The sequence below is a fragment of the Typopeltis vanoorti genome, chromosome 7 (genome assembly GCF_054136105.1).
Source record: "Typopeltis vanoorti isolate ZY-2024b chromosome 7, IOZ_Tvanoo_1.0, whole genome shotgun sequence".
Taxonomy (NCBI): Eukaryota; Metazoa; Arthropoda; class Arachnida; order Uropygi; family Thelyphonidae; genus Typopeltis; species Typopeltis vanoorti.
The window spans coordinates 68,060,546-68,074,252 of record NC_143555.1 but is presented as its reverse complement, the minus strand read 5'-3'; the positions used below and the strand labels follow the sequence as shown (position 1 = coordinate 68,074,252).

At 35.9% G+C, this 13,707-nt stretch overlaps 1 protein-coding gene across 1 annotated transcript in view; it reads left to right on the top strand.

The window, feature by feature from the left end:
• Positions 1-7,042: 7,042 nt before the first annotated feature.
• The window catches only part of LOC150104747 (uncharacterized), a 157,434-nt gene continuing 150,769 nt past the window's right edge, over positions 7,043-13,707 (top strand). The window contains exon 1 of the mRNA XM_090395927.1: positions 7,043-7,143. The gene's annotated coding sequence lies outside the window, so the exon portion shown is untranslated. The remainder of the gene's footprint in view (positions 7,144-13,707) is intronic.

Sequence of the window (13,707 nt, the reverse complement as noted above, 5' to 3'; positions counted from 1 at the left end):
AGCACATGCAAGAGTGCTTTTATTTCTTTTCAGAATTATGTCGTGACATTCAATATACTCAGTGCATTATAAAACTTCAAATTACAATATAGTTTTATATTATCCTAATAAATAAATTAGCTTATTGTAGATCGAACTTAATAAATACGTTGTGAATAAATAAATGCATGTAATATTACGCCCTTAGATTTTCTGAAACACAGCGATAGAAAACTGAAGCATTTTTTTTTCTGTATTGAAATGTGGAGGCTGATGCTCATGTTCGATTCCTTTCTTTCCTCTGCTCAGGTTACAGTAAGAAAATAGAAATGTGCATACCGATCACATTACTTATATATATGAGTGTGCGTGAGAGAGAGAGAGAGAGAGAGAGCAAAATTCATCTCCACTATAAGAACCATACAACTGAAGTCACTCTCAGAGCTTATCGTTTGCTTTTGCTTAACTTCGTTCTTTCTTTGCTCCAAAAATTATGGATGCCTCCAGACGACGAACTTTCGCAATATTGCACGACATTTTCCATGACATGATCTGGTTGCATATTGCCGATTAATAAGTGATTAAATCGCTTTTCTAACCCTATGAGTACTTCATTCGCTCCATGTGAACCTCTACAACTGGGCAACATCTTCCTTCCTCTTTCAGTTTTTCATGTGCAGAAGTATATTTTATAGCAGAGTGTCCTTGCGCGTTTCCTTCGAATCCCTGTATAGTGACCTTATTTTCCCATTCGGAAGTTTTTTTTTTGCTTAATTTTTTCTACATTGATTCTGTATAAGACGAACTAAATTCAACTCTTTCTTTGTAATAAGTGATATTTTTTTGAAGCGCATCGAAGTACGAAACATATATTTAATTATAGATTCTTTGTTTTATAAAACAAAACAGAGCTATAATACATTTTTCAAAATTCGTTACAGTGTATAAGAGCTTCATAGCAGTTGAAGACAAGAAAATCCTGGGATCCAGAGCTTAATTAAATCCAAGTACCCAACTGCAGCCGTATACAGTGACTTTCTGATTATGTTTTTTTTTTTTTTTTAAAGTTTAAACGCCTTTTAAATTGGCGTTTTAAAGAAGGTGTTCACTCATTAGAAACGCCTTCTTTTAAAGGCGTTATAAATGAATAAAACAAATTCGCTAGCACCCTCTATTCCCAGTAATGCGTAAGCGAAGCCGTTTTAGTTCAATCTAACTTTGGAGCCAGAAGGACAATTAAATTGCACATCTGGCCCAAGACTATCACTACTTTTAACGGCATTCAGTGAAGAGAGTAAGCGCCTCCATCTCGCGGTCCCCAACACTATATTATTGTCTAAAATTCTGAGGATTCTACGGTCGATTTTCTTGAGTTTATGGGACAAAAAAATCCGAATTTCCACTTATCGTGCCAGAGATAGACTAAGTCGGAACCCGTCGAAGAATAGATTAGAAAACATTTCTTTAGCCGGGACGAACTTAAAACGTCTTTATTCAGGCTAACCAATGCTTGGAATGGAATGCAAACGTCATTTCCACAGGACTTACTGTATATCTTCAAGTGTCGTTCTCGATGAAGTTCTGTATTTATTATTTGCTTTCTTTTGGGGTAAATTTTGCATTAATCAGTAAAAACTGATTGTGAAGATTTAGAATATATCTACTCAATAAATCCTGAGTCGGAACCCGTCGAAGAATAGATTAGAAAACATTTCTTTAACCGGGACGAACTTAAAACGTCTTTTAAGTTCTTCTTAATTAAAGTGTCATTTCTGGACACTTTAATTAAGAAGCTTCCGAATGGTGGTATCAACCCTCTCAGTTTACCGCAAACCTACCAATACAGGACGTTATTTACATTTCACTTCCTCACACCACATTTCTCAGAAACTTAGTATTGTACATATGTTGAAGAACCGTGCCTCTCTCCTTACAACAGATCAACAAGACCTCCAGGAAGAACTATCCCTGATATCCACCAACCTTACCATGAATGGATTTCCTCGAACACTCGTCCACAAGATACTTTTCTCTGAACCCCGACAAAGACAACAAGATGATGTACGTTATATTTCTACCATCGTCATTCCATACTTGGAGACAGTTTCCAATAAGATTGCTAGACTCCTTAGACCACATAAAATAAGAGTGGCCTTTAAACCCACAGAAACGATTAGACAATTCTTAAGATCTCCAAAAGATAGCCATCCTTTCTCCAAATATGCTGGAGTTTATAACATACCATGCTCGTGCGGCTTGAATTACATCGGCCAAACTTCAAGGAGCCTTGAAATTAAGCAAAAAGAACACATAGGTGACGTCAATAATAACAGAGAAGAAAAATCGGGATTAGCTTTTCATTTCTCAAGAACGAACCATAACATAGAGTGGGATAGAAGCACAATTCCTTACATGGAGGAGGACTTCCGCTCCCGAATTTTTAAGGAGGCCACAACAGTTGCCCGCTGTATACAAAACCTTAACAGGAACCAATGACTAATCTTGCCCGTGATCTGGAAGACCCTTATCAGATCCTTCAACTCGCCAGAACTGAATTACAGTGCCAACTATAGAACGTTCCTAAATAACAACAAGTGATATCATCCACGCTCTATGAATGTATTGTACGCGCTCTGTTCTTTGTTTAATATAATTGGAATCGGTTGATTATAGTTTGTAACAGTTTTTTACTTTTTAGTGCCGTACATCAGTTATGTACCCTGAAGATGCCAACAGACTTAGTTGGTGAAACTAGTTGGTATAACTTAGTTGTTGTTATATGCACTTGATCAATTTAATCCCAATAAAAGTATTTCCAGAGCTTTTTGGTCAAGAAAATTAAACGTTTTTTTAACATTAAAACGTCTTTATTCAGGCTAACCAATGCTTGGAATGCAAACGTCATTTCCACAGGACTTACTGTATATCTTCAAGTGTCGTTTTCGATGAAGTTCTGTATTTATTATTTGCTTTCTTTTGGTGAACATATATTTGCACTCCAGTATTATTAATAGTCTATTTTTTCCATGAATAGTGAATGTGCCTGTTGCAGCTTCTAAATTAACCATAATTAACCATTTCAATGTCCTTTATAATGGCAGTATAGAACTTCTCGTGGTAATCTTTCTGCCATTGCTTCAACATGGTCTTTTCATTTTTCTCCGTATTCTGCTATTTCATCATTTAGGATGTACATTCACTATTTTCTAGTATGCCTTCATTTCTGATATGATATAATCTTCTAGTTTAGGCATTTCATTTCTTCAGTTTATATTTTAATATTTATTTTATTTTATTAGATTCTATGTAGTCATTAATGTATGTACAATTTTTCGTACATACATTAAATTAAATAAAAGTATGAAATTTTCATAAAGAATGTTTTTTGTATATTTTCTTCCATTCATCTTTATATTATCTTTAATATCTGTCTCATCTATAATCTGTTTCATTCTTTGTTGGTAAAGGTAATTATATATTTACTATATTTACCGTGGCACCTCCACGGAGTCTTAAGACTCATCGTGGGAGACCCAAACTATCGACACAATATCTATCGGACCTCTCGTTGAAACGAACAGACAGAGTACTCAGAACTGTCTCAGGTAACCTAATTCCATTCATTCACTAATATCCAAGCAAAAAATCTAGTCCTCACACCACCTACAAACCACAATTTTACTCAACTTCCAAGGATGTTGTAAGTTGAGTAAAAGCATCAGTCCTTTAAAATCCTTTAACTAACTTACATTTTTCTATCATTCCTCCCCCTTTTCACCCCAATCATCCAACTTTTGCAATCCACAAATCCTCACCTATTCTCATAGAAAGCATTCATGACCACTCATCATTTTGGTCACTTGTCTCCGGATCCCCATCACCACTTCTTCATCCCAGGTGACTAGACTTGAGACAGTAATCCAGATCAAGTAATCCTGTGAGCTACTTTAGCAATATATCCTCGAAACGTCAACTCTCTCTCTCTCTCTCTCTCTCTCTTTCTCTCTCTGTGTGTGTGTGTGTGTGTGTGTGTGTGTGTGTGTGTGTGTGTGTGTGTGTGTGTGTGTGTGTGTGTGTGTGTGTGTGTGTGTGTGTGTGTGTGTGTGTGTGTGTGTGTGTGTGTGCGTGCGCGCGCGCGCACTACTATTTCTACCCCCAGATCCCTGGCTTCATCAATTTCCTGTATTATAGTTTCCCTCAATGTCGTTCACACTTTATAATCTTTGTATGCCCAAAATGCAACAGCTTCCCTCTTTTCCACATTCATTTGACATCCACTATGTTTTTCCCACACTATCAGCATATTAAAATCATCCTGCAAGCTCTCTACACCAATCACCTTGATTAATTATTACCCTACTCAACTTTTCACTATCAGCAAACAACTGAATATCTCTCTTCAAAAGAATTCCCTATATCATTTATATACAAATTAAACAGCAGTGGTCTAAACACAAGTGGTGCTCCTTGCGGTACATCACCACTTCCCTTCTCCTGGATTCTGCTCCTCTATACACTTCTGTTTGGTATCTGTCCATCAGCCATATAACCAGTTTCACATCCATCCCCGATTGCTTCAGTTTGCATAACAGAGTTCCATGTGGTATCCTGTCAAACGCCTTTGCAAAATACAGCCAGAGTCATCGTGTAGCTATTCCCTTTATACAGCTCAGCCTGTCACTATTATAAAAAGTTAGTGGATTACTATGGCACGACAGACCCTTCACAAAGGATTATTTGGTTATTCCACTTAGTTAATCCACTTATTTCTACATTTTATTATCTTTTGGACCAACTTTTTAGTACTTTTATCACCATTCCTGAGATGCTGCTTGGTCTACAATTTGCTGCCACAGACTTAGATCCTCCTTTATGCAAAGGGGTTATTTCCCCTTCCTTTCATTCTCTCTTGGGACTTTTCCAGAGGTGAGACGTAAATTAAACAGCCTAGTCAAATGCATCTCCAGTTCACCTGCACGTTCTTGTAAAATGCAAGCTGATATCCTATCTAAGTGCACAGATATATTTGCATTCGGATTCTGCAATATCCTAAGTACCTCCAATTCATCAACCTCTGTTCTCCCACCAGTTGCCTGAAGTTCCTGTTGCCTCTGCCATAACAATATCTTCATTTGGATGATATACTCTTGCAAAATGGTCACTCAGTAACTCAACAATTTCATCTGCCTCTGTTACTTCTCTACCATGTGCACTCATTAAAGTTATTCTTCCACAGTCATTCTTACTCCTACTTACTACATAATGAAAAAACTCTTTGGGATTTCCTTTGACCTACTCGGGTAAGTCTCATAATCTGATTTTACCTTCCTTACCATGCTGGTCGCCTTTCTTGCATGCTCCTTGTACTGTTCATGCGTTAGCTGGTTAAAAAATGACTTGAGACCGACGTGATGATCTTTAGATTCATAGTTTATAAATTTCTTGTTTTGCAGGATTTTTTCTTGTCATAGTTTTATGTTTTAGACGAAGAACGGATCAGAAATTCCAAAATCCTCTGATAAGGTGTGGCTGCTACTTCAGTCTTAGTTTTCTATTTACAATTACTTAATCGATAAGCTATCTCAGTTGTCTTGCTTTCAAGTATATTTGTTTATCATTTTCTTCCTCAAAGGTATTTACTAGTTGAAAACATTAAAAGTTGCTACTTTCTTAGCTTTTCCACTTTCTATGTGTTGAATGCTTGTCCTTGCATAAATACTTCCGCTCTGTCACGTAATAATTTTTACATCTACTGAGCAGCATCTGCAATTCTTCAATTAAATGACACTTACTATCATATAAAGTATCACGAAATTCGCAACCAACTTTTCACTCATGTGAATCACTGACGTATTCTTCAGTAATTATCATGAGCAATGTTTACTCATAAATTTATGCTAAATGATGCACAGTAAAAATCACAAAATTTTATCATAATTGGTAATTTGAACTCAGCAGAGTGCGAGATGCATTCTACTGTTAACGCTATACTTTCCAACGGAAGCTTACAAGTACACATACAGTCAGCGCAACTTTTTCTCAATTTTTATTATTTTCTATCTGTCGTTTTTTTTTTTTTTTTAATTATCAGTGGCTACATATAAATTTCAATCTGTATAAAATGGTTGAATAAGTCACCCAGTCTAGATCCTGTATTGATGTCGTAGGACTCCTATACATCATAATCATTAAAATTTCAAAGGTGATTCTTAAATCACTTAAACCACACAATAAGAAACCGCGATATGTTATGTAAACACTGCTGAGCATTCTGTCATTAGCGGAGTCTAAGAGAGAACGTTCCTCCCTACCAAAATAAATAAACAAATAAGATGGAATAAAATTAATATTGCAAAAACTAAAACGCAAGTTTATAATATTTAATCACCCTGTCGCAAAATTACCCTATTCCTGTCGTTTCGTTTTTACTGCTCATGCGTCGAATCTGGTATTTCCCATTCATTCACTTATCTCGGAATTTCTAACGTCATGTTCTGAAAATCGATTTCACTTCTTGCTATTTTTTGACTACTCTCTTCTCCGAATTTTATTAATTAATTAATAAAAATCAGAGAATATTATGTTATTTGAGTTACATTTGATAAACCTATAAAGGTTTATCAAATTTAAAAATATTTGAAAAACTAAGTCCCAGTTGAATTTTAAATCGGAACATGAAACCTTTAGCTGCAGTTTAATTTCGCTGGGGGAATAAAAAAAAATATGATTTTACATAACTTATTTTCGAGTAAAACTAGAAAACATTACTTTATTTTACGTCTGCTAGTATGACGTCATCAACGTAGTTTATGGCTAATAGTAACGTAGAAGAGGCAACTCCCACGCGAACTGAATCAGTAAATTACATTCTAGTTGGCGCACTCTCTGTAAAACATTTGCCCGTTTAATAGCTTTCCCGAATGACAATAGTTTCAAAAAAAGAAAATGAATGTGCGCGTGTGTTGTACTCATACGTCAGCTAGCGCTCCCTATGTTTGAAATAACTATCTGGATATCGCTGTTGCGAGGCTATATCTGTGGCGGCAGTTGGTACACGATGTTTCATTGATCCGTTGTAGTATTCGGACGCTATGGGAGTAACGCGTCTTTTTGACTGCATGTGTATAGAGCCGGAAATTAAAGAAAGGATCGTGTTTGCCAATGGTAAGCTAACATTTTATATAAAAGTTATTTTACGAAGATTTCATGCATTTTGAATAGTTTTATTTTGCTAAAATCGAAGCTTCTATCCTTGAAGTCTCCGATAATCTAGAAGAGAAAGGGATGTCAAATTATTGTGTCTGAAGCCAGGTGATAGGTGCGAACAAAGTCCAGTGTTACTAGTGTGCTTGGCAGGTATTAAGAGTTGATGAGGTCCATTGGGTATGTTAATAGCAAGTAAAGATAGGCGTAGCATTAAATATGATTCTTTTGTTTTAATTTTAGGATACTTTTAACATTTTATTCTGGCCTTTTTTTTTTTTAATGAAACATGGTTTTTCATATAGCCGACGAACTGAGTATCTTCGACCTTGTGGCCTTCTGCCGACACCCTCGCTCTTTCCGTTTTCATGGAGCTGAAGCCTGTCCGCTACACATTTAGAGGCTGTGGCATTCCAATATGACATGTAAAAGGTTTGATGTGCGTGCGTGTGTGTGTGAGGACCTTTGAAATACGATGGTAATGTTATAACTGCCACCGTATTACAAGATTGAAATAGCCATGATGCAGAATACGGATAATAAGCTTGTTGAGCTGTGTATTTACCATTGCTTACGCGCGTTAAAGTTACTTGGTGACAAATTGTAGGTTTTCTGTGGAAAAAAAAAATCATTCCATCCGAGACTTACTCTCGTATAGAGTGAAATACCGTAAAAAAAGTTAGTTTGGCCATTCGATCCTAAGGTCCGTTCGTTTGGTAGATAGTTGTAGTAATCAATTAAAGACATGTCAGCTCATAACCTGAAAGAATACGGATATTTGACATTGACTTCATAACGTTTGATGTATACATCAAAGTTAACCCACTCTTCGTTTGCCTGGTTTGTTTAACATAAGGATTAATTGAAAATCGAATCACGTTTCGATGAAACATATATAGAAAAAAAAAAAAGCAAACAACAACAGAAAGATTCACAACCACTGTGCAGTTAGCGACTGGAGTTTATCGAGTTGTATTCAACTAAAGGTGGATATGCCTGAATGGAAATCATATAGCTGCAGTCTGACTTTGAGGCAGGCGTTAAGAATTAAAAGCTCCTCCCCCCCCTTCCCCAAAGGATATTAAAAGTATTAGAACACTTCCTTACGTTTGCTATTGTTATTTGATATTATTATTATTCTACATAAAATATCACGGTCATTCAGTTTGAAACACCAAAGTTGGTCGGTTTGACTCCATCAGGGATGCCCAACCTTTTATTTATTTTTTTTTCCAGCTTTTTAATTAAATACCCTTTCTGGTGTGTCTGTTACATTCATTTAAATTAATATTAATTTAATTCCATTCAAATTAAAGTTAAAGCTATTAATTTAAATTTGTGTACTTAGTAGAGAATGATACAAATTTAATTGATTTTTCGAGTTTTCTTTTTTACTCTTTCCTCGTGGCAGTTTGGTACGAAAACTAATGGTAGAAATGTTATTTTCGTAATTACATTTTCTTTACTTTTTCAAAAAAATATAGTATGGCGCAAAATAAAATAAAATAAAATAAAATGAAAACAGTACTGATAAAATAAAAACGATATATGTTATTAAGTAAATGGGTTTATTAACAAAGAAATATATGTTTACGCGCCTCTTGATATATGTACATCCTCAACTATTGGTGGAATCTTGGTGGAATAAAGCAGTAACGACAACGACAATAGATTACATGTTCGAAATGGGCACCTTGTCTTTCAAGACAGGTTTCACAACGCACGCGAAGGTTCTCTGTCATCTTAGAGAACAAAGGTTGAGACATCCGCTAGATATATCGTGTAATTTTATCCATTACTTCATCAAGGTTCGAAAGCGGGTTATGGTAGAATACCCATTCCTTCAAATACCCGAAACGATGGCATCAAGTGATGTGAGATCAGGAGAACGTGAAGGGTACGGATATTCTGTGAACCTTGAAATGAGCCTCCAGGGGGGGGGGAAGTGTCCTGATAAAGGCACTAGAACCACGTGATGTGTGACAGATTGCTCTGTCCTGTTGGAATACCTGTGTACGAAATGGAATGTTTTTTTTGCGAATACATCGTATGCAAATCCTTGGTGAACGGAACAACACATTCTCTATATAGCGTTCGCTATCAAGGTCACGGTTATACCAACCCCCACAATGAAGTAGGGCCAAATTATGTCACGTCGGAAACCGTACCACATGCGGTGACTTCGCTGTGAAGAGGTTTCTCTTGGACATAGTCAAGTCTCGAGAAACCAAAAAACCTGTAGGTTCGTCTGTTTAGACCGCTTAGATGGAAATACGCTTCGTCCGGACATTATAGAGGTAGGGCGGATCTTCATAGACATTGGCCAGCACGCGTGCACAGTATTCCCGCCGTGCCGCGTAATCCGTTGCTGTAAAACACAGACCCGCCTGAATGGCGGACGAAAAGGCACCCAGCTCCTTAAGGATTCTCTGTAATGATCTCCTCGGTATCCGAAGTTATCGCTGTTCGGTGTGACTGTAGCGCATGCCCGTGATTCTCATTTGTGTTAACAGTTCATGGTCTCCCCGAATGTTCCTTTTGCATTGCGGCAGAACACTCCCGGCACGTTGGAACCTCTCGATTAAGGTAATGACGACACCATTGCTTATGATACGCTGCGGAAACTACGAAAAAAATTACTCGCAAAGATGTCGTAGGCTTGTACCATTTGCTCTACCAACTCTGTATGAACGAAAATAATTCTCAACAATAAACGTCTTTTCTTCCAACGTTAACGCCATTGCTACAGCTAAATGTTGTAGCAATGGCGAAGACTCTACACGTGCTCTTCAATTAATATGCATGCATTCGAGTGGCATATCTCATAGCGTGTTTACTGAAATGGGGGGGTAGAAGTTCAGTACTGTATTATTATTATTTTGCGCCATCCCGTAGTAACAATTTCACTCGCCGATGATTAAAAATCTATAGTACAACAGTGCAGAATAGATAGATATAAAGCCTCTTCCTCTGTTTGGGGGGTGGAGAGGCGAAGTTTTGAAAAAAGTATCGTTTGGCCTCTAAAGCAGCGTTCTGATTATCTAGCTCTTACTTCGTACCCGATACTAATGAGTTTATAGCTTTTTGTGACCATTTCTAAACAGAATTTCTATTAAGAAATAGAACATACTCTAGAAGCCAAATTATTTTTTTCATTCTACTTCAGGTTTGTACATGTATATGTTTTCCTAAAAAAAAAGAAAAGAAAGTTATACTCTTCATCGTACGCCTAAGACCGATTTAGCCTTGCTGCCTAATTTAGTTCTTTCTGAAAGAGGCCTGTGGGAAGTTTAAAATTTTTTTTCTGTCAAATTATAATAAATGTGAAGTGTCCTGATAAAGGTTCTAGAACCACGTGATGTGTGACAGATTGCTCCGTCCTGTTGGAATATGCCTAATTGTCCATTGTCTAATGACACTTTCGTCATTTATGACGAAAATGTTGTTAGGCAGTAGACTTGCTAGATGTTAATCGCTAACGTAAAATAATAAATATAAGGAGAACTAGCGGTTGTGACCTGAAATTCTAATAATCTGGAAAATTTTTATCATCGTTACTCCTTTTTTTTTTCAGCACTTGACGTATAATGTATAGGTCGACTCCTCCTCTTGATACCCAATTTAAAATAACAATTGCTACAATTTATTTTTGATTCTTTCCACTATACAGATTTATCAGATTTATTGCCTTTAAATGAATTGCTTAATATATTTATGAACATTATTAGAACTATTTTCTGTGTCATTCCAGCTCTGTTTATATAACATCGCTTTTTTATGTTTTTTTTTTTTTTGGTTTGAATCTAATAACTCATATTACCAAATTAGATAAAATGATTTGCAGAGAAACGAAACTCCATACAGAGATACAAAATGGTATGTAAAAATTTATGACAGTGTTATATCGTAACTGATATACCATTAAGTGACATGTAACTGTTGTGGTAATTAGTAGCGTCGCTGTGCAAGAATGTTATTACATTACGTATCGGTAAATTGATGAACAGATTAAGTTTCGTAACAATTGCAGAAAGTTATATTTCTGATCTGGATGGTTCATTATTGGATCCCGAGGCGTTCGTATGTTATGTCTATCATATTTCTGTTTTCCCAATAAGACAGTTAATAATGTCTTAGTAATAATTCCTTTGTTTAAGCTCAGGATACGCGAAATCAGAAACAAGATTTTCACTCTCACGTGTATTATTTCCATTTGTTTAATTTTCTATTGGTAATGCAAATAAAATAAAATTTGATATTCCAATAGAACTTGATATAAAAAATCCTGCCTGTTACATGCGAGGAAACGATTCCCTGTTGCTTTGATATTTTATTCATTTTTTATCGTATGAAACGCGATCAAAAACCGTCACTTTAATACGTCATGATTCATTTTCCAAATATGTTGCACGTGTGGCTTGTAACAGATGTCATGTCCGTTTGCCTGATTAAAATTGTATTTCAATATTCCAATATATATACACGTTAGCCAAAGCTCCACAGAAAAGTCAGTTCTGGGAACTACGCGATTATTGTTATTAGTTTTTATTTTTTTTATTAGTATTATTAGTTTTTTGCTATCACGCATGAATAATTGCCTAGATAGATGTAGTAATATTGAAAATAGTTTCTCATTTTAATGTTTATTCAGGCTTCATAATTATATAGTTATGAAAGATATATTATTATTATTATCCAAAACTAATGACGAAGCGACTGCTTTCCAAATTCCAGGCTTCCAACAAATAGATCATACCGCCAAACAAAAAGAGGGGTTGGAATATTAATATTTATCGAACATAAATTAATAGCAAAAGAAACTGTCTATCAGTTTGAGCATGCTGAAACCCTTTGCCTCGAAATCACAAATACCACCAATAAACAGCATCCCATAATACTAAATGCTATTTACAGGCCACCAAACTTAAACATGATAAAATTCTTGAACGAACTCAATTGCTGGCTTTCACGCCAAGAAATATGCTCAACCGAATAAGTAATGGTAATCGTCGATATAAACATAAATATTGAAAACCAGAACAACACTGTACAATATCTAGCAACGCATCATGTACTAGAGAAGAAATATTTGGAAATACTATCACTGCAGATTCATCAAATATCTTATACAACAACATTAAACTCACACTGGAGGAAATATATAAGAAAGCTGCAAAGAAAGTCAGAATTCGTTCAAGAACAACCCAAAATTCTTGGATAATATAAAACTTAATCCTAGAAATACACAGAAAAGACGCTCTATGGAAAGAATTAAAGAGCTATCCAAATAACGGAGATTTAAAAGCTGATTATAAGATAACAAGAATCGCCTTACAACACAAATAAGAAATGTAAAAAAGAAACTACTACAGAGACAAATTAACTTCTGTACAAAACGACATGAAACAAACCTGGCATCTCATCAACGAGATGCTAGATTTTGCTCCCAACGCCTCTGAAACCATAAAACACAGCTTCATGAAAGAGGCAAAACTTATCCAACAACTAGCAAATGACTTTAGCCAATACTTTGCAGACTCCATCCAAGAACTGCACAGAAATATTCCCCCAATCACAAAACGTGATCATCCACTTGGACAACAATCAAAACAGACATTATGGTTCTCAACCATAAAAGAAGCAGAAGTTCTCTCTGTAATACATCAAATCAAACCAAACAAAGGCACAGGAAAAGACCTAAGGATATCAAGCAACATGCAACTAGCTTAGGCCCTATCCTACTAAAATTACTAAATAAAATATTTTAAACAGAACAGATACCAAGTATGCTAAAGACCGCCATAATCACACCCATATACAAACATGGAAAAAGAAATTTAATCAGCAATTACAGACCCATGGCAACATTATCAATCAAATTATGGAGCGGATCGTACTGAAGAAACTCACAGCATATACAGAGAACTTTCATATATCCCCAAAACACAATACAGTTTTTGAGAAAAATAAGGGAACAACATCTCTCTCTTGGAAGACTTTACAGACGTTAATTAATACCGCTTTAGACGAAAACAAAATTGCCATGGTAGTCTTTATTGATCTAACTAAAGCATTTGATACACTCATACATCAAACCTTATTAGAAAAGCTGAGGCATGCTGGATGGGCACAGGTGGTTTACAAACTACCTACAAAATAGAAAGCATATCACACACATATTGGGTCAAACCGAAGTAGAGGGCTACCAGTAACCAGTGGAGTGCCACAGGGAGCTGTACTCTCTCCAACTTTATTCAACATTTATACGAACGATATTATTCAGCTACCTCTCAAATGTAAGATCTTCCAATACGCAGAAGATACAGCTATAATATCCATCCATAATAACGCAAGCATAGCCCAAACAAATATGCAACATGACATAAATCTGCTCATAGACTGGCTCACCAAAAACTCCATACACCTAAACTCAGATAAGACAAAATTAATGATATTCAGAAATCACTGACTCGACCAGTTGATAACAAATATATAACCATCCAACATCCACTCTCCAACATAAAA